The sequence below is a fragment of the Equus przewalskii genome, chromosome 1 (genome assembly GCF_037783145.1).
Source record: "Equus przewalskii isolate Varuska chromosome 1, EquPr2, whole genome shotgun sequence".
Classification (NCBI taxonomy): Eukaryota; Metazoa; Chordata; class Mammalia; order Perissodactyla; family Equidae; genus Equus; species Equus przewalskii.
Window position 1 is genome coordinate 40523894 of NC_091831.1, and position 25210 is coordinate 40549103.

The window sequence follows — 25210 nt, forward strand, 5'->3', positions numbered from 1 at the left end:
TTCTTCTCACTGACCCCAGTGGGCACAGATTGTCATTGCCAAGCATTATGGAACATTGCTTCAAGATTAAGTACTGTCCCTGGTATGGGGAATTCCAGAGGACAGACATGATCCCATTCCCTGGAGACCAAAGGCCTTACCACAGAGAGAAAGCGGCCTACACGCACAAAGAGAAATAACTTCCCAATCTACTATATACAAGGTGCCAAATGAGTAGCACACAACACTCATGTGCTGTGCACAAGCAAAATGGGCCTAGGAAGCCCACTTTCTTGACAATACTTTGTTGCTAACTCCTGTTACTCCCCACTGGCTATTCCTTCTTAGTTTCTTTTACACACTTCTTCCCCTCCTTGCCTTTAAATGTTGACATGCTCTGGGTTTAGCCATGACCTTTTTCTCTTCCATCTCTATACTTTCCTGCTCTGGGAAATCTCAGCCATTTACATGACTTTAAATAGTATCTCTGTGCTGACAACTGCCAGATTTCATCTCTATTCCAGACCCTTCTTTGAATGACAAGTTCATATAATCAACTCTTTGGTTAATATCTCCACATAGATGTCTTACAGACATCTTAAGCTTAACATATCCAAAACCAAAGTCTTGGATTCCATCTCTCTCTGTCTCTCTCTCTTGCTCTTTATCTCTGTCTCTCACACATAGACACTCACAGGCATATACACACACATACGCATACCCCCATTTAAATTCTGTTCATCACCCAATTTTCCATTTAAATAGTTGTTCAGGGAAACAAAAAAGCTGAAATCATCTTTGATTCTCCTTTCTTGCTTCCCCCACCTCCAATCTGAGTCAGTTAGAAATATATTTGGTAGTCTCTAAACAAAATTTAACTTGCAGTGATTTAATAGGAGTTCGATTATATTTTTCACAAAAGAAGTCCAAAGATAGGCAGTGCAGGGTGAGATGAGAGCTCCAGAATGTCATCACAGATCAGGCTCCTTTCTTTCTGTTTCCTCTGTGGGTGACTTTGTCCTTTTGCTTGTTGCCCCTTGTCCTCAAGATGGCTGTTCCACACCAGCATCTGCAATCCAGACAGGAAGAAGGGGAAGAGCAAAGGGAAGATGTCATTTGGCAGTTGAATACACTTCCTTTTAAAGAGCTTTCCCATACTCCCTGCTCAGCAGTTCCCTCTTACATCTTGTTGGCTAGAACTATAGCACATGGCCACCCTTAGTTGCAAAAGAAGCTGGGAAATACAGATTTTTGGGGGAGTTAGGTACATTGTCACCCCAAACAACATTTACATTATAAATTTTATATAATTTATATTATATAGCATTATATTAGTAAGAAGGAAAGGGAGAATGGATATTGAGAAAGCAACCTAAAATGTCTGCCACAAAATCCATCAGCAAGTTGTTATTCCTACCTCTGAGATACATCATAAATTCATGCCTTTCTCTCTGTCTGTGCTATCACCAGCACCATGATCCCCTCCAACCAAGTTACTGCATAGCCCTTTGAGTTAACTGGATTCTACAATTGCCGATCTCCACCCAAAATCAGAGTACGGTAAGCCTTTAAAAGCATATATCAGATCATGTAATTCTTGTGTTAAAATACCTGTTATTTGCCACTGCAAGTAGAATAAAATCCGAGCACCTATCATAACCCACACGCTTTGTATGATTTCACCCCTGCCTGCCTCTCTAGATTCCCTTGCATCGCGCTCTCTATTCATTCACTCAAACACATTTATTGAGTGCCTACTGTCTTTAAAGCATTGTTTTAGGCACTAGGGATAAAATAGTCAAAAAATCAGACAAAAACACCTTCCTTCATGAAGTTTACACTGTAGTGGAAGGAGGAGACAGCTAATAAACAAAATATTTAAGTAAGATAGTTGATGATAACAAAATGCATGTTGATGATAGTCAAATGATGATAGTAAAATGCTTGGTCATTCTCTCTGCTTCACCTTTACTAGACTCCCTCCACTTAGTCCAACTCTTCTAACTGAGAGTCTCCTCTGCCTAAATTGCTTTTCCCTCACCATTCCCACAGCCTTCCATGTATGCCCTTTGGGTATCAGCTTAAAGGTCACTTCTCCAAAGAGGCCTTCTCTGACCACTCATAATAAAATAGGACCACCCTGGTCTTCTCTTTCATAGCACTTATCACATTTTGAAATTGGATGGATGGATAGATGGATGGAGAGTTGATAGATAGATAGATAGACAGATAGATAGATAGATAGATAGATAGATAGATAGATAGATAGATAGAGAATAGATGTATTAATGCATATGTTTAGTTGTTTAATATCACTATCTCTCACTGAAGATTTCCCTCTGTAATTGCAGAGATCATGTCTACTTTGTCCAGCATTCTAGCCCCAAGGCCTAGAATGGTCAGTTCCTGACATATAGAGGCACTTAATGAATATTTGTTGATGGATGAATAAATCAGTGAACAAGTGAAGTGAATATGATATGGGCCTTTGAAAAGAAAGATCAGTGCTGTGGTAAGAAGAGAGAGAGGAAAAAGGCTTTCTTAGACAGAGGGAACTAGATAGGCAAAAACAGAGAGGCAGGGATTGCCTTGGTCTGATTGCTGGGCAATTAGCCATTTTGGACTAGAATCATGGGAGAGGATATTAGAGGGATGGATTGGAGACACATGAAGGAAGGTCTCCAATGCTGGGCCTTATGTGGGGCAACATTAAAAATAAACAGATAGAAGGTAAGCACACTTTCACAGAATAATACCATATCTCTTTGGAACAAGCCCCACTCAGAGAAATCAAAAGACAAGAAAAGTCCATAAACTTGGGTTACTCCACTGTTGGGATAGAAATCACCTCTTCCCTCTTAACCAACTTAATATCTTAAAATTATTTCTTTCTGATGATAAAAGTAATAAATATTGAGGCTGGTCCCGTGGCGTAGTGAGTGGTTAAGTTCAGCACACTCCACCTCAGTGGCCCAGGTTCACATCCCAGGTGCAGACGTACACCACTAGAGAGCACGCTGTGGCAGTAACTCACATACAGAATAGGGGAAGATTGGCACAGAGGTTAGCTCAGAGCAAATCTTCCTCAACAACAACAACAACAACAAAGTAATAAATATTTATTATAGAATATTTGCAAAGCACAGAAAATTATAAAAGAGAAATTAAGTATCACTACTGTGAACATTGATACAGGCTTTCACCAACTAAGGAGCCCCCTTTGTCACACTCAGCCTAGTGTACCGGTGTAGGGGGGTTGAGGGGGTTGGCAACAGCAGTGACCAAGCAGCTGGGACAACCAGAGGAGGAATTGGTAACTTTGGCTCCAACGCTGGGCACTGGAAAGCCGCTTTATCCAAAGCTTTAGCTTTGGTTTCCTCATCAGTCAAAGAAAGGATTTTCTGATTGGTAGTTTTCAAAGTTTGTTCCTTAGGGCTTTATGGAGCCCTTTAGAAAAGAAAGGGGAAAGACTTGAATCTCGCCCCCGTGACCTCTCCTCCAGGCAGCAGAGATCCACAATTACCTGCTTCTCATATTGGATTTTGGCATAAGTTTTGTATTGGATTTTTTCGTTGATGTTTTATTTTATTTTTAACAACAGATGGGAAGACTAACACAAGATTGCAATTCATTTTTTTAGATACTTAATAAAGTTACTTCCAGCTCTAACTTTTGATGATGATTCTAATTCCTTTCTGGTAGAAATCAATATAATCACAAACTAGGTGAAACTGAAAACTCATTTTTCTATGGTCCTAGAGGAGCTTCCTAAAGATTCTAAAAGTATCAAAGTGCCCTAAATAGAATAGCTTATATCAGCTCAGCTACAGCTGTATATGACTTTGGACAAAGCATTTAACCTCCCCATGCTTCAATCTCTTCATCTATAAGATGGAAATCATATCACCTACTGTATTGGATGCAGGAAAAATGAAATTATGTCACATACACAAAAATGCCTAGCACACAATAAAGAATGTAGCAGTAGATTACATTTCCTTGCTTCTTACTATGTGCCAGGATCTGTGCTCATATTTGGTATACCTTCCATCATTCAATCTGCACGCGAGCTTATGAGGTAGTCACTTTTTTACTATTGTCTATTGTTGTCCCTGTTTTGCAGATGGGAAACTGAAGCTTAATGAAGGTAAGTAATTTTTTTTTCAATCTTGCACAGAGCTTGCATTTGAACCCAGGTAGTGAGATGCATGGGGCTGGGCTAGAAAATGAAGAACAGTCCCAACAATACTAACTGCAGCTCGCCTATTTTGAGAGCTCACTGGATGGTAGATACTGTTATAAAAGCTTTGGCTCATTTAATCCTTGTGTCAATCCAACGGTTTACAGACTGGAAAACTGAGATGCAGAGACACTAAGTGCTGTAATCTCTCTGCTTAGAACTGGTTTCAACTACTCACGTAGTTTCTCTACTGGACATTAGGAACCCATACAATTAATTGTCTAATTGATCCTTCTGAAAACATGGAAAAATAATTATCCTCTAAAATGAGAACTCCCAGGGGAGGAGGTGCATTAACTCAGGATTTACAGCAGGAAAGGGTAATCATCCAAGACTCCTTCCCCTCCCACCGCCCATGTCCATTCAATTACAGGTCCTGCAGCCTCACCTCCTGAATTCTCTAATTCATCCCTTCCTCTCCATCCTACTTGACTGCTGTAGTTGGGCCACTTTGCCTCCCAACAGCCTGCCACCTGGTCTCCCTGCTCCAATCCTGACCACTCCCCTAGTCCTCTCAAACTCACCCTCCATACTGCAATTTCCCTACTAAAATGGCTCCCCCATGCCCTACAGAATAAAGCCGTCCCTTCACATTTGTCTCCAGCCCCATTTCTGGGCTTAAAATAGATATATTCTAACATCAACAAATCGCTCATAATTCTCCACACCAACCTTATCCTTTCTCATCTTTGTGCCTTTTTACATGTTCTGTCTGCATAGAAATCCTTTCCCATCTTTCTGCAGGAAATTAACTCTTGCTCTTCCTTCTCTGCATCGCCAGGTTAATACACGTCCCTCTCCGCCAGGCTCCTAATGAGCCCTGCGTTCTTAGCACATTAAGTTGAAGGTGTCTGTTTTGATGTCCGTCTACCCCACCACACCATACACTTTTTGAGGGCAAGAACAGCAGTGTTTTATTCTTCTCTCTACCCATGACTCTTAGTACAGTGTGTGACTTATAGTGAGCACTCAATAAATATTTGTTAAAGAATCGAACCAAAGTCAGTGAACTAGAGATTGTAACGGGCAGTATGTAAATCTGTAACATGTTGTTAGTGATAATTAACATTCAGTGAACCCTCCCAAGTTTGAATAATTCTATTAAGCAGGTAACATAAACCATTTGCTCATCTAAGCACTTTACCTCATTTAATCTTTGCAACAGTCTTACGAGTTAGGTGCTGTTACCGTCCCCACTTTACAGATGCAAAATTTGAGAGAAAATAAGCAACATTCCCAGGATCACTGACCTAGTAAGTATCAGGGTTGGGGTCTGAATCTGACGCCAGGGTCAAGTTCTTAACCAATAACCACAAGACTGTAATGCCAACCAACAAGCATGTATCATATACTCAAGCCAAGAGCTGCCAATGCTGCATACACAGGGACCAAAATAAAGGCATAACATCTATCTTAGAAAGAGAACCAAGAGAGATTTGTAACCAGCATAAATTATCAGGGCATGGCTGGTGTCAAGAAGAGCGGGTCACCTGGCATCTACATGTAGCTCCAATTCTCCAAAATGAGGAGCTGATGCTATGGCCACATCCATTTAAGCCACTGTTTAGCAGTTAAAGGCAAAGGTCTTGGAGTCAAACAGACCTAGGTTTAAGTTTCAATTCCATTCACTTTAGCAGCAAATGAATGATCTTCTCCAACCCTCAGTAGCCTCATCTGTAAACTAGAGATAATGCTACTTAACTGGCTTTGAGAATTAAAGGAAATAATGTCAGTTAAGTATCTAGTGATGTGCCTGACGCACAGAAGCACTCAAAATAGCTACTGTTATTACTGTGATGTTGACTATTATCATGCAAGCACTAAATCAAAAAACATTCCAGGAAGGAGGAGGTCACACAATATGCATGGCTGCTGGGAATCCATCGCTCCGTCCGGGGGTCGGGGTTCATCGTGACCTGGGAAGACACCCTAAGAGCTGTCTACAACTAGAGACTGCTGATTGCACATTCTTCACGAGTGGTGGGAACAGCTCCGCGGTCTTCATGACGTAGTCTGAGAAAAAGGCCCTGGAAGCTCCCAGTTTCACATTTCTTTTGATTTCATTTTAAAACCTAATGGGTTAGAAATGTAAGAATAGACCAGAAAATGAGGTCTTTCAGAGTCTCCCCATCTGCCAGTCTCTGGTCAGGACATCCTTGAAGAATAATTTCCCCTCTAGCCCATAAGAAAGGTGATGTTTATATCCCCTGAAGTCTCATCACCGGTATTTATTTGATCAATTACTGATAAACTTGGTCTTTGAACAGACTTTTCTTCTTAGAAAGACTCTGCAAGTGATGGATTGGGGTGCTGTTTAAAAGCCTTATTCATGAGAAGCTACTCAAGAGTTCCTTTTTAAAGTCTTATGATTTAACTAGACCAGGATTGGAATAAGTTAAACAGGTTGGAATAAGTTAAACAACTGACAAGAAAGGCCTGAAGGAGATTGCCCAGCTGTCAACCTCTGGTGGTGCTAGGAAGGAGTCTCCACCACCCACAGCATCCTCTTCCACATCTGACACAGACAGTGCTTCCTCTGCTCCATAGAAGCTCCTCCCTTCTCATTCCACCCACTTCACTTCTCCCGCTGTCCATGTCCAGGAACACCACGCTGTGTGAATGTAGGCCAGGATAATACAAAATTACGTCCCCACGGACGACTAAACTCCTCTCACTCCATTCTTTACCATATTTTTTTATGAGAAAATTCTTCTTGATCTATTCAAGAATGCGACATTTGAATATGCCAAGGAGTATTTGGATACCTCCTTGATTCAACCGTAATAATAAAAAAAATAGCTAATATTTCTCGAGTGTTTATTATGTTTTAGGATCTGTGTTGAGAGCTTTTTATGTATATTATTCACTTAATCCCCAAGAAAACCTTATGAGGTAGATACAATTATTATCCCCATTTTATAACCAAAGAAACAGAACATGAGAGATAATAAGTAACTCATCCAAAGTCACACAGCTAGCAAAAGAAAAAAGTGGTTTTTAAACTTAAATGTGCTGAAGTCTGCATTAATACTCTTAACCTAGAAACTTCTACTACAATCCAGTGCAAACTATTTACTGAGTGTCCCATACACAGCAAAGCTACTCAAGGGGCTCTGACTTCGGATTATGTGACTGTATCTGAGAATTCCTATATCTTTTTGAGATAGATTCAGAAAGACAAACTCTTCGCAGGTGGCCCTTTCTCTCATGAAACCTGCACCCACAACCTAAAATGTGCAGAGGAGCGTGGGCAGAACACCCCAGAGGCCTGCCCCAGGCTGGGGAGTCTGCACTGCTCTGCAGTTGGTCTCAAGGCTACCCAGACCTTCACCTGTTCAGCCCATCCCCTGCCTGTGCATTCGTTACTATGCTGAAGTCCTAAGCTGCCCCTTGAAGTCCTGTGATATGTCAAGAAGAAGAGTCACAAGACATAAGGTCCTTTCCTGGAACCATGTTTTGGATTTGGTTTGAGGGCCTCAGCCTGAGCAGAGCAACACTGTTTTAGCAATTTACAGTCCAAGACAGATGGCAGGGCACTGAACCATAACCGGCACTGCCTGTCACCTAGACCTCTGAATAATGCATGAAAGTGCTGGTAAGATGCCCTCTTAGTAATGCCATGTGCTCTTTCTTAGAAGAAAAAATGTGAGAGTAGGTTCTTTTTAGTTCATAGTTAGCATGTGCCAGGGCACTGTAACACGTGTTATTTCATTACAGCCACCCTGTGAGGTCAATACAGACAAAAAAACTGAGCTCTAGAGAAGTTACATAACTTGCTCAGTGTCTCACAACTAGTAAGTGCCAGGATTTCGACTCAGGTGGTCTGACACTCTCACTCTTTACTATATCTTTATTCTATACATCATGAGAAAAATGAAGTAACCAACAGCTATATCTTTAATGTGGCTCAACGCAGCCATTTTCATCAATGACCCACAGGGCTCAAGATGGATGCTGTGTGCCGACTCATTCCAGTTATGAATTTCCCATGCCTGTTGTGGTTCAGCTTTTACATTTTTTAAAGAATTCCTTTGCTGTAGGAAGACCCCCCAAAACACCACTGAATCATGCCAGTGGTGGATATCCAAGATCAGCTACTGGAGACTTTTTGAGTTAACACTTTCTCAATCCCCATTTCAAACAGTGGTGGTGTCCTGGATTACTCCCAGAAAGAGTGATCCTTTCCGAGACTGGACATGTAATAAGGAAGTGGACAGACTACAGAAACTAACATTAGAATACTTTAGTGTTTCCATGAGGCAATTCCTTCCCAGCATATCTCTAGAAATTAATATGTTGTCTCTGAATCCCAAATCCCAAGAAAACTTGGTCAAGAAATTGACACAATGGGGGAAAGTATTATAATTACACTGTAAGAACTAAAGCCTAGCAGTCAACAGAGACATTACTGGTTTAAAGGAATCACTGACATCAAGTAGAAAGCAAGAGCAGAACAGCTGACAAGTGCAGCCAAGGGTTAAGGCCGATATTTCAGGGAACTGGGACAGGCAAATGGAAGAGGGAAGCTGCCTTGATCCAAACAGTCAATCTTCTTTGTAGCTGTTGCCATGTTATAACTGTGTGTTTGTGGTCTCATTTGCTATCAATGGTGAGTCATTTTTGAAACAAAAAATTATATTAATAAATTTATATGCATATACATTTTATAAAAAATCCTATAAGCAGTATACCAAAAAATAAAGTTTTGGGAGTAAGATAATTCCTTAAATTGGCAGTTTCAATATGAGATGCTGTGTTGTGCTCTTAACCTTGCTTGGAGATCCAATGTTACATTATTCAAATACTAGCCAATAATGTTTGCTGGCATTTTCAAGCATCTGAATATGTGCAATAGGCTACAATTCCTTGCAAATACTATTAAATTTAATGTTTCTTATTTATTAAATACATTTTCTTAGATATCTATGGTAATAAAGCAAAGATTATGACAAATGTTGAAGTATTTTAAGAATAATTTAGGATTTGGAGAATTCCTAAGACTTCCTGGGAGTTCTGATTTCTCATCTCTGAACCCTGAAGATTAATATCTGTTAGAAATTTGGAAACACTAGAATTCTTAAATGAGATGGTTGGAGGGAAAAATATGGGGCATCCTTTGGCTGCTCAAGAGCCTATTCTTTTTAGCTTTTGGAAGCAACAGCAGCAGCCTCCTACCCAAGTCATCCCACTAGTGGATTGCTAACATGTCACTGCTGGGGGGAGCTCTCAGGCAAGAGACTTGGGATCAGCTGTGAATTCCAGAGTACCCACTGCAGTGCACAGAACTCAGGCTGCTTTTGATGAAGAAATGTCACACTGTTGATACCATCCATCCGTAGGTTATTGGTGGCACACCAAGGACGGAAAAACAAGAGAAGGCCAAACCCAAATACAAAGGAGAGAAGAACAAGCTCTATTTCCAAAGGCACCGTGTGGACTTTGACAAAATTTTCCACCCAAATTTGTGCAGCAGAGATCTGGAGAAAAACCTATCCCAGAAGATCAAACAAAGGAGGAGTCAGAACCTACCACGAGCTGAAAAATCGGAGGAGACAAAGACCTCTAAGAGCATCCCACAGAAAGCGAGTACTACAGGCTCCCTGAGAACTAGGCAAGACACCAGTGAGTGCAGGACGAAGGAGAAGCTAGCATGCCTCCTCTTCTTTTTTTGTATTTCCCACCTATTTGTGGCAGATACTGAGCTCTAGAACACCTTGTCATAGCCTTCTCTGTATGGAAAGTGCCTGTTCTTTAAGAAAGGAGATTACTCCCTTTGTGTTTCTATCTGAACTTTCCGTATGCATTATTTGTACCCCTCCCCATCTGGGCTTGGGCAGCCCACCCACCTACTCATGTACCTATATATAGAGGTAAATATATATAAAGATATGTATATATTACAAAAAATTTAAGTAGTTTGAGGACAATAGTTGATCAAGAAAGGTTGACTATTGTAGAAGGCTTTCATCTGTACGTGGACATTGTCTCAAGTTTGCTCGCTTACAAATGCACCCCACTCACAGAGCTAACTGTCTTAAAGTTCTTCTTTATGCAGCTACTACACCAAAAATGGAACTTTCAAAAACCATGTTATCTTTGTGCACAGACCCACGCCAATCTTTTCTCAATCCATTCAGTGTGAGTGTAGGTGCTGCCCAAATGTGGTCTTGTGCAGTTTTCATTTTATTTTATAAATCTAAGACTTTCTTTAGAAAAGATGTGGTGGTGGCACTTTTTTAAGGAACAAACAACAGTCTTCACAAGCCAATCCCCAACTGCAGTAGCAAGCAAGGAATTAATTGAGCCCCAAACACTTCCCACCAAGTGGCATGCAGAGTGGCCTGGAATGTATAGTGCAGGCAGAAGAATTTGGTCTTTATTCTGTGGAAAATGGAAAGTCCTTGGAAGATTGGTATAACATTCCCAAAGCAATATTTTTGGAAGGTAAATTTGCCTCTTGAACGGGATGATACAGTTGTCTGTCAGCCAGCCTTTGGCCCATTACCAAAAGTACCTCTCTACAAACCACTTTTATATTTTTAGTCAAATTTTGCTTGTGGGGAAAGAGGTTGCAATACACTATTGTGTAAATTGTTAGGAGGTAGGGAGCTTGATGGAAGCCAAGGACTTAGTGAATGGATGGATGAATGGAAAAGTCACTGAAGCTCTCTGAGCCTCAGTTTCCTCATCTGTAAAGTGAGGGTAAAATACCTACTGCATGAGAATGGGTATAAAATACTCAGTAGGTTGGCTATCATTTAAACATTAGCTCTCCAAATGTTAGCTAACATCATCATCATCATCATCACTAATGCTACCACCAGCACCACCATCATCGTTATCACCCAGCAGCCACAGCAGAAGCATCACATGCTACCCACATAGGGCCTCCAGAACAGGCCTTCCCACAATCTCTTGAAATCTGCTCCACTGGCAGCTCCTTATTGCTTATCATAGGATCCCTCAACGTGCTCTTCTCTAGCATGGAGAAGATGCAATCGGGGGCAGGGTGTTGAGGAAATAATTAAGAAGGCTGAAGGTGTTGACCGGAAAACAAATTAGGTGTTAATTCAAGCACAATGACAATCCCCAGGAAATTTAAATTGCTTGGACACCCTTTGGGTTATTCAAATGTTCCTCAGAGATGCTAATCCATCTCCTTGGGACTCCTTTACAAATGGCAGCTGCCAACAAGTATCCTTGGTTAAATCCCCCTTAAGAGAATTATTCAGAAATGGACATGCCCTGTGCTCCTCCAAGAACCAAGTTAAGATCATTTGTCCCTACTCAATTCATCTTTTACCCCAAATGCATTCTCTAGGAGCAATCTTCCTCTTTAGAGTTCCTCTCTTGGGTTTTAGAGAACTTTTTGGCTTGAACTCTTTCTAAAATTAAAGCCAAGTGCTGTTGCTCTCAGATGCCATGAGATTTCATTGTGGCCGGAGCTGACTATCACAGACGCATCCCAAACCACATAAGTTCTTATTGTTTAAACTGTCTTAAGCAGCTGTTAAAACATACCCTAAGATATCAAAGCCACTCTAATTAACTTCCTGCTTTGCTGGGACTTCAAAGTCTTTCGAAAAGTTTTAAATAGGGTTTTTATAGAGAATTTGACCTAATATTTAAAGGAAAATTTTGCAAGCTTGCCCAAGAGACTCCAACTTCTCCTTCCCTTTTCCACTCCCCTTCCCTCCTTACCCCACAGAATCTTAGAATTCTGCAACCAGCAGTGAGAATTGAGGAGAAAATTTTAAATCTGTCGTAACCAAAATGGTGAGTCTCTTTACCTGCATCCCCCCTATTTCTCAGGTCAGTAGTTGACATCCTGCCTCAATGACTTTCCCTGCCCCGGCCCTTCTCAACCTGGCAACCCTTTCCCATCCTCCAAGACACAGCTCAAACGCACCTTCTCCAGGAAGTCCCCTTGACTCTTCCAGGGTGGAGGTGCCACTCCCTTCTCTTGTGCACGCACAATCCCCCCATCTCTACTTGTCCCTAATCATGATGGATTAGAGTGTACCCACTTATGTGTCTGTCTCCTCGTCTAGACTGTGAGGTCCACAGGGTAGGAACTGTTTTGTATGGAGCTTTGAGCTCCCACAGCCTCACACAGGGTTCTTCGTATCCTTCGTCAGTGCTCAATATATGTGTGATAAATGAGTGAACCCCAACTCCTTCTGGGGGAGATGGGGTGGTAGTCCTTACCATTTCTTACAGGTTTTGACCTCTCTCCCTAGGCTTCTGTAAACATCATAATAAAGGCATTATACCTCATGATCACTCCTCTAAGAAACAGTGTCATAAAAACAGCCACAACTTAGAAATAAGGCAAAAAAAAAAAGTGGGCAGTACATCTTTCTCAGGCCACCCAAGGTCCCTTTCCTAGGAGAATGCAATTAGTTTATCTCATTGTCTACTGTTGACTAAATGTCCCTGCCTCGGTGAAGTTACCTGTTATCTTGTAGATTTTTGTCTTGTAGAGATGCAAGTAATTTCTGTCTGGTGGAACAGATAACCCCTAGGATTTATGGCCTGTTGGACATTAACCAGTTATATCCTAACATTTTGTTATTAAATTTCCTGTAAATATCCGCAATTCTTAGATAGTTCTTGAGCAGGCCATAACATCTTACTGGATCCCTCATTAATTAATGAGGTAAATAAAATCTTTGACTTGTGTTTCTTTTACATTTCTCTGAGAATCAAGATTTTACCTCTTTGAAAATTATTTTTTAACACAAGGTGTAAACCAGATTGACAACGTACAACCAAAAGGTCAACAGGACGGATTGAAGGAGCAGCAGAGAACCCTGGGCTGGGAGTGTGACAACCTGGCTCTACTAGGAACTTCCTAAAACCTCAAGAACCTCCTTTTTACTTGTCTGTCAAATGGGGACAATATCCTAAGCTCCTCTCTCCCACACAGGCTTACTGAGATCATCAAAAGGGATGATTTACTTAAAGAACTTGGGAAAAGCCTAAAATACCAGTCCCCCCCATGCAGTACTTGTAATAAAGGAAGGTCAGCTTTTCCCCTAGAAAATAGTGATGGGGAGGAAAAGATGTGGAAGGAGACCAGAAGGAACACACATAGGAGGGAGCTGCTGCCACCCCCAAGGAAAGTCACTGTCACCTCTTGCATGGACATAACCTAGAGCATTCCAAATCTTCCACTCCTGCCTCCGTTCCCAACCATTCTTCACATAGCAGCTGGTGTTCTTCCAAAACTGTAAGACAGATCGTGTCACACCCCTGCTTCAAGCTCTCCAGTGGCTTTCCAACACTCTTAGGATAAAATTTAAGCTCCTCTTTTTGGCCTATAAGGTGCTGTGTGATCCAGGCCAATGGCTAACCCTCCAAAGTCTTCTCAGGCCTTTCTCATCCTCACTCACTTTGCTCCAGCTCATCTCAGGTGTCGTTAGCTTCCTCAGACTTACTTAGCTTTCTCACCTCAGGTCCTTTGCACTTGCTGTTTCTTCTGTCTGAAAATCTCATCCCCATGCCCCTTTCTTCTCATTACTGGCTTCTTCTTTTGATGTTAACTTAAATATCACCCTCCCAGAAAGGTCCTCCTTGCCTACCCTTTCTAAAGTATGTCTACCATTATTCTCTCTCTCAGTACCCTGTTCTTTTCCTTCACAGCACTCCCCAGGATGTGAATATATTTATGTATTTTCTGTCTCCCCTACTAGACTGTTAGCACTATGTAAGCAGAGGCTAACTGTGTCTCTTGTGTTCACCCTTGTGCCTGGCACATGCTAGGAGCTTGGTACATAGATGTTGAATAAACGAGCATAAAGGCACGAGAAATCTAGCTGGCTCCAAGAACAGATGCCCCACACTGTCTGTATATATTTCGGAACCAATGCAATGCAAGTTCCTCAATCTTGAGCACTTGTTTCAAAAGACTGCAGCCAAGAAGAAAAATTCCCATGCTCACAAGGCATCAGCTGAGAGCTGCTTTCAAGAACAGTGTTCCTCGGAAAATGCTTTGCTTCAGGAACGAGTAATAAGTCTCCTCAGCAGCACTTCATTTCGTAACTCCAAAGAAACCAAATCTCTTCATGAGAAGAGAACAGCCCTTCCCACGAAGAATTAAATGTTACCCAGAAACACAACTGCTTCTGCACCCAAGGGCTAGGTTTGAAGCAGATGAAGGAAACAACCAACTGGAATTCAAGAATATCTCGACAGAGCACGATGGGGAGAGAAAATCCCAGGCTGCCTCTTAGAACTCCACCCCTGGTTTGTTTCAGAGTATCAGATTACATGGCTCCCTCTAAACAAGCCTGCGTTTCTTAATCAAAGCCCAAGGCACAGCTCCGTTTCCAGGGGTTTAGGGTTTTCCAGTTCTGTGATCACTCTTCCCAGGCACTTCAACCACTTCTCCAAATGCCCCCATCACCTTCAAGATTCTCTCATAGGCTCCTGGGCTGCGCTGGTTGGGCTCCACACCTCTAGTGAAAAGATACCTTGAATATGCGATGCTCCTTAAGAGTTGCTGGTTGGTGGCGTACTTGTCTGCCTTTGCATTTTTCATATCAAGATTATCAAACAGCAGCAAAAACATCATGGCATCAAAAAGCTGTTTCCTGGAATGGTGTCTGGTGGTGGGAGGGCCAAAAAAGATCTGCTCCACCATGTAGCTGGCCCACAGTTTTGCCTTGAGATCAGACTCTCCTGGAAATCTCCCCGTGGACTTGCTTTGAGGGAGACTATTACTTTACGACCCAAGATAGGTTTATGATGGGCAGGGAACGCCTGTCTTTGAGTGTTTTCCTCTTTCAGGTGCAAAAGGCGTTTTTCTCCACACCAGCCAATATGCCTGTCATCAAAGGCCAGGCTACAGTCTTCACAGCCAGGACCCACCCACTCGTGCCGCCTCTCTGCCCAGAGCCCTCCAGTCCTAACTCAGGAATCCAAATTGAATAGTTCCTGTTGTCACTCGGAGACCAGTGCATCCAAAAAGCTGTTCTTCTTTCCCCAAATGCATGAAACTCTTAAAACTTCTTCAAACTCGGAAAACTGAACACATGAACTTGTTACCATGCTTTGTTTAATTTTTTTCCTCAGAAATATTCTTGTGGCCAAAAATAGAACATTTTCCATTCTGAGGAACAAGCGGCATCCATGGGAATTAAAGTAGTGCTTCGTGCCTCTCCAGAAAATTCCTGCCAAACACGCACACACACACACACACACACACACACAAGCTGCTTGCGAGTTCTAAAAAGCTGCTTTCTGTAGGTACAGTGGTGGTCAGGAGCCAAAAGTCCTCTGTTTATTTTCTATCCAAGAAAATTACCAGAAAAGAGTGCTAGGGCACCTCAAGGACGCTTTATAGGAAAAATCTAGCTTAATCTAGTGTAATGATTTTGAAAATGGCCTTATTGTCCACTCTGCCTCCCACCCACCATCATCCCAGAATTCCTCTCAAGTCTTACTCCTCTAAAATTCCAAAGCTTCACACAATACAAAGTTCACGGCCTTTATTCTAGGGAGCTACTGTCGGATGATTAGCCTCGAGTTCTCTCTAAAGTTATTCCTACGATAGAATCAGAAATGGCAAATTTAGGAAAATATTCTCAAGCTTCAATGCTGAACAATATGTACTGGTAAAGTCAGACATGCGTAAAATGTCAGAATAACAGTAATCCAGAAAATTATGCTGCTAGCACAAGATATGGGAGTGTTTTGTACACTCCGTTCTAAAAGTTTGTGATTCTCAGCATTTCCATAATCCTCTTTAGTGGAACTTACATGACTATAATGATATTTCGCATTTTTGTATTTGGACATGCAACACGTTGTACATCCTCTGGCCCCTCCTAATCGAGGAGTGGCTTAGCTATAAGACCTGCCAGAGCTGTTTTCATATGCTGCTGAAAAGCATTTGGTTACTGTTGAGGAAAATGAAGAGTCCTTTAAAATAGCAGTGTATTCCTGACACCAAAAGTAGGAAAGACCAATAAGGCAATGTAGAGACAGTGAAGGAGAGGCCAAGAAATGGGGGAGAGCATGAGGATAAGGGAAGAAAAGAGGAAATAGGAGACGGAGAAGAATCAGAATGTTGCATTTTAATTGATGGTGGGTGGAGGCAAAGAGAAGAAGGTTGACTGATCCATGATGGCCATGGAGAGACAAGCACGGCAAGAGAAGATGGGAAAGGGAGAGGGAGGCAATATGCCTAGCGGTTAAAGGTCAGTTATTTACCAGCTGGGTTACATTGGGCCAGTTCATCACTCTCAGCCTCAATTACCTCATGTATTAAATGGAGATAATAGCATCTCATGGAGACACGTGTAGATTAAATGAGTCAGTATACACGATGCTTAGAACAGTGCCTGGTGCTGAGTAAACACTCAACAAATGTTGGCCATTTTTATTACTGAAAGATAAACAAGTTGCATATTTCCATCAGAGAACATTTGCTTGTGAGCTAGACCTCCAGTTCTATTGTCCTTGAATTCTTCTAGGACACACAGAAGCACAAAAATTGTGAGGGACCAGTGAACCCAAGCAAGTGTTGGTGAAAGGAGCAGTGGCAGGATAATAGCCCAGATGCGAATGACTATGTGGAACAATGAGCGAGCCCCTGACATTGAAAGAGGAGGAATTCATAGCTGCCAATTAGTCACAACCATTCTCTTCCACTTCATTAGCTCATTCACCCCACAAACATTGTCCAAGCAACACTTTAAGCCTACACACGTTTAGTCTTTCCCCAGGTTATCTTTCTAGCATCACTGTGAGCCCTTTCCACCAACCTCACCATTTCATAGCTGCGCGGGGATAATCATTCAATATAGATTCCTTACAATCCCACCCCTGTGTGTTTGCTTAAGCTCTTTGCTCAGCCTGGATTTCTCTTTCCTTTTTCTTCATCTAGAAAGATACTAGTCATCCTTCCAGGCCAAATGTTGTCCGGGTTTTGTGTGCCCTCTCTTTCCTTCTCTCCCACTGTTTAGCAAAATGACTCTCCCTGACCTTAGTACCCTTGGCATACACACAGTAAATAGGTATATCTTGTTGTGGGTTGAATTGTGTCCCCCCAAAGATGATATGTTGAAGTTCTAACACCTAGTACCTTCAAATGTGTGAACTTATTTGGAAATAGCATCTTTAAAAAATTGATTAAGTTAAAATGAGGTCTTTAGGATGGCCCCTAATCCAATATGACTGGAGCCCTTATAAAAAGTGGAAATTTGGGAAATAAAAAAATACCTGGAAACAAATGAAAATGATAGCATGCCATACCAACTCATATGGGATACAGCAAAAGCTGTATTAAGAGGAAAATTCATCGCAATACAGGCACATCTTAACAAACAAGAAAAATCCCAAATAAGCAACCTTAAAGCACACCTAACTGAACTAGAGAAAAAAGAACAAATGAAGCCCAAAGTCAGCAGAAGGAGAGAAATAATAAAAATCAGAGCAGAAATAAATACTATTGAAATGAAAAAGGCAGTAGAAAGGATCAATGAGACAAAGAGCTGGTTTTTTGAGAAGATAAATAAAATTGACAAACCACTAGCCAGACTTACAAAGAAAAAAAGGGAGAAAGCTCAAATAAACAAAATCAGAAATGAGCGAGGAGAAATAACAACAGACTCTGCAGAAATACAACAGATTATAAGAGAATACTACAAAAAACTATATGCCAACAGAATGGATAACCTAGAGGAAATGGATAAATTCCTGGACTCCTACAATCTCCCAAAGCTCACTCAAGAAGAGGCAGACAATTTGAACAGACCAATCACAAGGAAAGAGATTGAAATAGCAATCAAAAACATCCCAAAGAATAAAACCCCAGGACCAGACGGCTTTCCTGGGGAATTCTACCAAACTTTCAGAGAGGATTTAATACCTATCCTTTCCAAGCTATTCCAAAAAATTAGGGAAGATGGAACACTTCCTAACACATTCTATGAGGCCAACATCACGCTGATACCAAAACCGGACAAGGACACCACGAAAAAAGAGAACTACAGGCCAATATCACTGATGAACATAGACGCAAAAATTCTAAACAAAATTTTGGCAACCAGAATTCAGCAATTCATCAAAAGAATCATACATCAGGATCAGGTGGGATTCATACCAGGGACACAGGGATGGTTCAACATCCGCAAATCAATCAACGTGATACACCACATCAACAAACTGAGGAATAAAAACCACATGATCATCTCAATAGATGCAGAGAAGGCATTTGACAAGATCCAACAGCCATTTATGATAAAAACTCTGAACAAAATGGGCATAGAAGGAAACTACCTCAACATAATAAAGGCCATATACGACAAACCCATAGCCAACATCATTCTCAATGGGCAAAAACTGAACCCAATCCCCCTGAAAACAGGAACAAGACAAGGATGCCCTCTATCACCACTCTTATTTAACATAGTATTGGAGGTCCTGGCCAGAACAATCAGGCAAGAAAAAGGAATAAAAGGAATCCAAATAGGGAGGGAAGAAGTGAAACTCTCGCTGTTTGCAGACGACATGATCTTACATATAGAAAACCCCAAAGAATCCATTGGAAAACTGTTAGAAGTAATCAACAACTACAGCAAAGTTGCAGGGTATAAAATCAATTTGCATAAATCAGTAGCATTTCTATACTCCAGTAATGAACCAACAGAAAAAGAACTCAAGAATACAATACCATTCACAATCACAACAAAAAGAATAAAATACCTTGGGGTAAATTTAACTAAGGAAGTGAAGGACCTATATAATGAAAATTACAAGGCCTTTCTGAGAGAATTGGATGACGACATAAGGAGATGGGAAGACATTCCATGTACATGGATTGGAAGAATAAACATAGTTAAAATGTCCATTCTACCTAAAGCAATCTACAGATTCAACGCCATCCCAATCAGAATCCCAATGACATTCTTTACAGAATTAGAACAAAGAATCCTAAAATTCATATGGGGCAACAAAAGACCCCGAATTGCTAAAGCAATCCTGAGAAAAAAGAGCAAAACGGGAGGCATCACAATCCCTGACTTCAAAACATACTACAAAGCTACAGTAATCAAAACAGCATGGTACTGGTACAAAAACAGGTGCACAGATCAATGAAACAAAATTGAAAGCCCAGAAATAAAACCACACATCTATGGACAGCTTATCTTTGACAAAGGAGCTGAGGGCATACAATGGAGCAAAGAAAGTCTTTTCAACAAATGGTGCTGGGAAAACTGGAAAGCCACGTGTAAAAGAATGAAAATTGACCATTCTTTTTCACCATTCACCAAAATAAACTCAAATTGGATTAAAGACCTAAAGGTGAGACCTGAAACCATAAGGCTTCTGGAAGAAAACGTAGGCAGTACACTCTTTGACATCAGTATTAAAAGGATCTTTTCGGACACCATGCCTTCTCAGAGAAGGGAAACAATAGAAAGAATAAACAAATGGGACTTCATCAGATTAAAGAGCTTCTTCAAGGCAAATGAAAACAGGATTGAAACAAAAAAACAACCCACTAACTGGGAAAAAATATTTGCAAGTCATATATCTGACAAAGGCTTAATATCCTTAATATATAAAGAACTCTCGCAACTCAATCACAAAACATCAAACAACCCAATCAAAAAATGGGCTGGAGACATGAACAGACATTTCTCCAAAGAAGATATACTGATGGCCAAAAGGCACATGAAAAGATGCTCATCATCGCTGATCATCAGGGAAATGCAAATCAAAACTACACTAAGATATCACCTTACACCCGTTAGAATGACAAAAATATCTAAAACTAATAGCAACAAATGTTGGAGAGGTTGCGGAGAAAAAGGAACCCTCATACACTGCTGGTGGGAATGCAAACTGGTGCAGCCACTATGGAAAACAGTATGGAGATTCCTCAAAAAACTAAAAATAGAACTACCATACGATCCAGCCATCCCACTACTGGGTATTTATCCAAAGAGCCTGAAGTCAGCAATCCCAAAAGTCCTGTGCACCCCAATGTTTATTGCAGCACTGTTTACAATAGCCAAGACGTGGAAGCAACCTAAGTGCCCATCAACAGACGAATGGACAAAGAAGATGTGGTACATATATACAATGGAATACTACTCAGCTGCAAAACAGAACAAAATCATTCCATTTGCAATAACATGGATGGACCTTGAGAGAATTATGTTAAGTGAAATAAGCCAGAGAGAGAAAGATAATCTGTGTATGACTCCACTCATATGAGGAATTTAAAACTATGGACCAAGAACAGTTTAGTGGATACCAGGGGAAAGGTGGGGTAGGGGGTGGGCACAAAGGGTGAAGTGGTGCACCTACAACATGACTGACAAACATTAATGTACAATTGAAATTTCACAAGATTGTAACCTATCAATAACTCAATTAAAAAAAAACTGGAAAAAAAAGAAGAAAAAAAAAGTGGAAATTTGGACACAGAGACAGACTTTCACAGAAGGAAGACTACGTGAAGAGACAGGGAGAACGCCATGTGAAGGCAGAGGATTGGAGTGATGCATTGAAAAGCCAAGGAATGCCAAAGATTCCTGGCAAATCCCTAGGAGCTACGAGAGAGGCATGGAACAGATTGTCCCTTACAGTTCTCAGAAGGAGCCAACCCCGCCAACCCCTTGACTTTGGACTTCTAGGCTCCAAAACTTTTAGACAATAAATTGCCCAGTTGATGGTACTTTGTTATGGCAGCCCATGAGACTCATCCATACCTCCATCACAGCATGTGTGCTTGGTTTCCATGTGAGCTCCTTGAGGTCAAGAACTGAGTCTTACTTGATTTTGGATCCTCAGGCCTCTTACAGCCTCTGGGAGGTAAAAGGGTCTCTAAACTTTAAATTGTTATTAAGTAACCCTTGAAGAATCCAGAGTCTAGAACAGGGGCAGCAAACCGCAGCTCATGGGACAATTTCAGCTGTCTGACTATTTTGGTAAATAAAGTTTTATTGGAACACAGCCACACTCATTTCATTGATGTTTTGTCTGTGGCTGATTTCACACTGTAACCACAGAGTTGAGTAGTTGTAACAGGGACCATATGGCCCACAAAGCCTAAAATATTTACTCTCTGGCCCTTTACCGAAAAAGTATACTGACCCCTGGTCTAGAAGAAAAGAAATATAGATGAAGCACACCAATAGAATACAGTAAGTGCTATCATAATGCACAGATAGTACAGAAAAGAGAATGATGGGGTGAATCAAAGCCTTCATGGAGAAGGTGACATTGGAAAAGTGAGAGAGATTTTACTCAGAAAAGGCAAAATACTTAACTTATTCACTTGACTGTGCTGCCTGGACTGATCATTTTTGTACTGGTAGTTGCATAGAGGCTAAGGATTGGAGCTGAAGCTGGTTTGGGGGAAAATAATGATGAATGAGTTTTGTTCTCTACACATCGAGCTGTACTTTCCAGTGGCATATCCAAGAGGATGTGTCCAGCCATGAACGGTGCTGAGCAGTCTGTGTCAGAGACACAGATTTGGTACTCAATATAATAAAGATGTATCACACATCATAGGAGGAAAGAAGATCGCTCAGGAAAACAATGAGAAATAAGGAAAGAAGATGGTCACACATAAAATTCAGGGGAACTTCAGAACTTACATGGTCGGCCAAGGAAGAGGAAGAGACCTTGAAGGATTTGAATAGAGGCAAAACAGGAAGAAAGGAGAGAGTCATGTCCTTAAGGCCCAGGTAAGGGAGGGTTCAGCTGTGTTAAATGGTGCCAAAGGCCAAGAGGACCAATCGACCAGATTTAGCAACTGAGATCCCACATGGCCTGGTAACAGTAATTTCAACGTTCATCACTGGCACAAATTATCCCTCAAAGCAAATCATAAGGAAAGGCACACTACAGTTATTGTCAAGAAAAAAAAAAAAATGAAGAGTATGAGAAAGGGAAAGAAGAAATCAAGAAAAGAAATGAAAAAAACACAGAAATTGAAGATAACTGGATTGAAATTCTTACTTCACCCATAAAATCTAAATCTTATACTCTTTCTATGGAGGTTCTATCCTTTGCCTAAATTCACCAGGACTGAAAATTAATCAAGTGCCTAGGATCCATTCCTTTAGACAGCCCAGCCAATTAAACAACTGACTTAATGCATACCAACAAGCATTAAGGTGATCACAGCTGCAAATTTTAACTGCCTGCTCTGTGCCAGGGGTTGTAGCAGAGATTTCACACCAATTACCTCATTTGATCTCCAGTGAACTCTATGTAGTGAATATATAGTGAAGTATAGTCTGTATTTTATTCAAATGAGGATATTGAAGTTCAGAAAGGTCACCCAACTATACACCATTCTGGGAAGAAGCAAGAGTAGGGGACACAGGAGAGGGAAGGGGGCTGAAGCCAATGTTTATAGAGCGCTTACTCTGTGAAAGTATTTTATTAAGAATTATACCTACTTTGGTTCATTTGAGCCTCACAAAAACCTATGTGGAAGAGGGGGTGGTAAGGAGATGAACTTGGAGAGGTTCAATACAATGCCAAAGGCCAACATTGAGTGAAAAACTTGGTTTTCCAAAGAAATCCTTCAAAATTCAGAATTAAATTAGATATTGAGCTATTTGAAGGTAAGACCAGTCTAAGCCAATGTTAAAATAATTCAAAATAATGCCAGGTGCCTTCTAACACATTCCAGAAGGGCTCCTCTGACCATGACTGAATGATATAGAACCCTCAGTTCCTGCAACCCCACCCCTAGAAGAGGGAAATGCCCTGACTGGGCTGCAGTGGCTTCAAGCTCCTCCTCCTTGAAATAAGGGGTGGGGCCAGAGGACCCTAAAGTTCATTCCAGTAGGAAAAGTCGATGTTTCCAAGCACGTGATAGGAGCTGGCAGGTAAGGGATGTTGACTAAATGTTTATTAAATAAGCAATTCAAATGAGACTATGAAAGACCCTAGTGAAGAATTTTTGGAAAAATTTCCAAGTGGCAAAACCACTTCCCTGTTTTTGGAGGACTTTATTCTGCAGGATTTTCACTCACCTGCTTTCCACAGCTCCCAATGCAGTAGAAGGTTGCTGGTTCATGCCCTGTCTCTGCCCTCATTCACACATTCATTCCATAAATTAAAAATCCTTCTTGGAAATGTAGGTGGTACATTTTAGTGAATGCTTAGAAGATAGTCTTGAAATAATGGAGCACGCTAAAAAAACAAAAGCAAAGCCTTCTGCTTAAGAACAATCAATGTTCATAAGGCCTGATGGAAGACGAGCGAATGGATTACTCATTCTTTATCACCGTTCTAATTAAGGATTTGGGTTTTTCTTTGTTGACTATGGTGAGAAAAACCCTCACACTCTGCTGATGGGAGTGCTCATTACTTCTGGGAAATAATCTGGCAATTCTTATCACGAGCTTTAAAATAAGTCAAGCCCTTTGACCTCAGAATTCTCCTTCTGAGGATACAAACTTAGGAAAATCCCCAGAAAAGCAGGATGAGAGAAGTAGTATAGCGTATTGCCTAATCTCTGGATTTACAGTGACTGTATTTTAATACTCACCAATTGTGGAACTTTAGAGGAGTTACTTAATCTTTCTGTGCCTTGGGTTCCTCATCTGCAAAATGGAGATGATAATACTCTCTGCATCGCGCTGTTGTTAAAAGGATTGAATGAGTTATTAAATGTAACATTCTTTACATAGCGTTTTTTCATTTATTCCTCAAAAATTCCTCAAGGAAGGCAAGAAAAATATTGGCCTTACCTGGTCAGTAATAAGCACTCAATTAAATGTAGGTTCTTTTTATTATTACCATGTACGTGAAAAAGACAAAGATGTTCGTTGTAACATTATTTATTACAGTGAAAATTTATCAAAAATTATATGTTCAACAATAAGAGAATGGTTAAATAAATATTTCCATGTGATAAAATAGGCAGCTATTTAAAATGTCTTCAAAGAGAAGTTAATGAAATAAGAAAAATTTAGCAAATAATGTTAAGAGAAAAAGTGGGCTGTGGAGTTGCATGTATGGTGTGATCCCAGTTTTGACGCGATGTTGCAGTGGATAATACCCTTCACCCAAATCCCTTTGGAGTGCTTAGCCCTCCCCAGCTGCTGCAAATATCATTGCTGATAGCTCACAGCTGCATCCCTCACTGGGAATTGTTCTCGGCCCTAGGAAATAGGCTCACCCAAAATTAGCCCCTCCAGGGGGCCAATGACTTGCTGATGCAGGGACACAAAGGCCTGCCCACTTACCTTAATTTGGAATCGCTCTGAAAGGCCGTTCCAGCTCCCGCTCCCCCGACAGTCAGCGGAGTCCCAGTGGCATCTGCATGTGGAGTCAGACTCTCCGTCTGCACGGTTCTCCCTCACTCCTTACAGGAGCGTCTCGAGACAGCACTCGCCCAATAAACATTCAGCATGCAGCTTTTGTTTCAGAGTCTGTTTCCAGGGAAGCCAATCCAAGATATTTTTACATCAAAATATCATGAGGGAACATCTCTGAGTGACGATATTCCTGGATTATTCCAAATTCTCTATAATGAGTCTGTATTACTTATTTTAAATGAATAAAATGGCGTTGTTTTAAAAGAGGCAGGGTTCTCCCTAGAGTGCTGCAATTAATCGAGCCCGTAAATTTCAATACATAGATTTTGCTTTTCTTGTGATAAAGTCAGAGTTGACTTTTCTGTAAACATACGTAAATATTTTAATTTAAATGATACCTCCAGTAAGTAATGAGCCTCAGTCACACACCTTGGCGTATATAGTGCCTCAGCCTGGCCTTCAATATGGTTGATCCATATGTCCCAAGGATGCTGCTGTGGCTTAAAATGTAACTCTTTTTTCTTGCATATTGGTCTTCCTATACTATGCCATTTACTAGCCACACACAAAAAAATCAGTCTCATTGTTTTGTAACAGTACATTGGTGTTTTATTTTCATTAATCTTGTCCGTACTCCCACTCATCCCACTATCCTCTCAGCTTTGATTCTGAATACCACTGAAAGGCT

The 25210-nt window shown here is 41.0% G+C and overlaps 1 long non-coding RNA gene and 1 pseudogene across 1 annotated transcript; one reads left to right on the forward strand and one right to left on the reverse strand.

Moving 5' to 3' along the window:
* Window positions 1-852: 852 nt before the first annotated feature.
* On the reverse strand, window positions 853-24697 carry LOC103561452 (uncharacterized). The gene is made up of 3 exons (XR_547444.2): window positions 24451-24697; window positions 23751-23841; window positions 853-1048 (listed from the first exon to the last, which is right to left on the reverse strand). It is a non-coding gene; the product is annotated as an uncharacterized lncRNA (long non-coding RNA).
* Window positions 8287-13077, forward strand: LOC139078233 (mediator of RNA polymerase II transcription subunit 6 pseudogene; annotated as a pseudogene).
* Window positions 24698-25210: the final 513 nt, after the last annotated feature.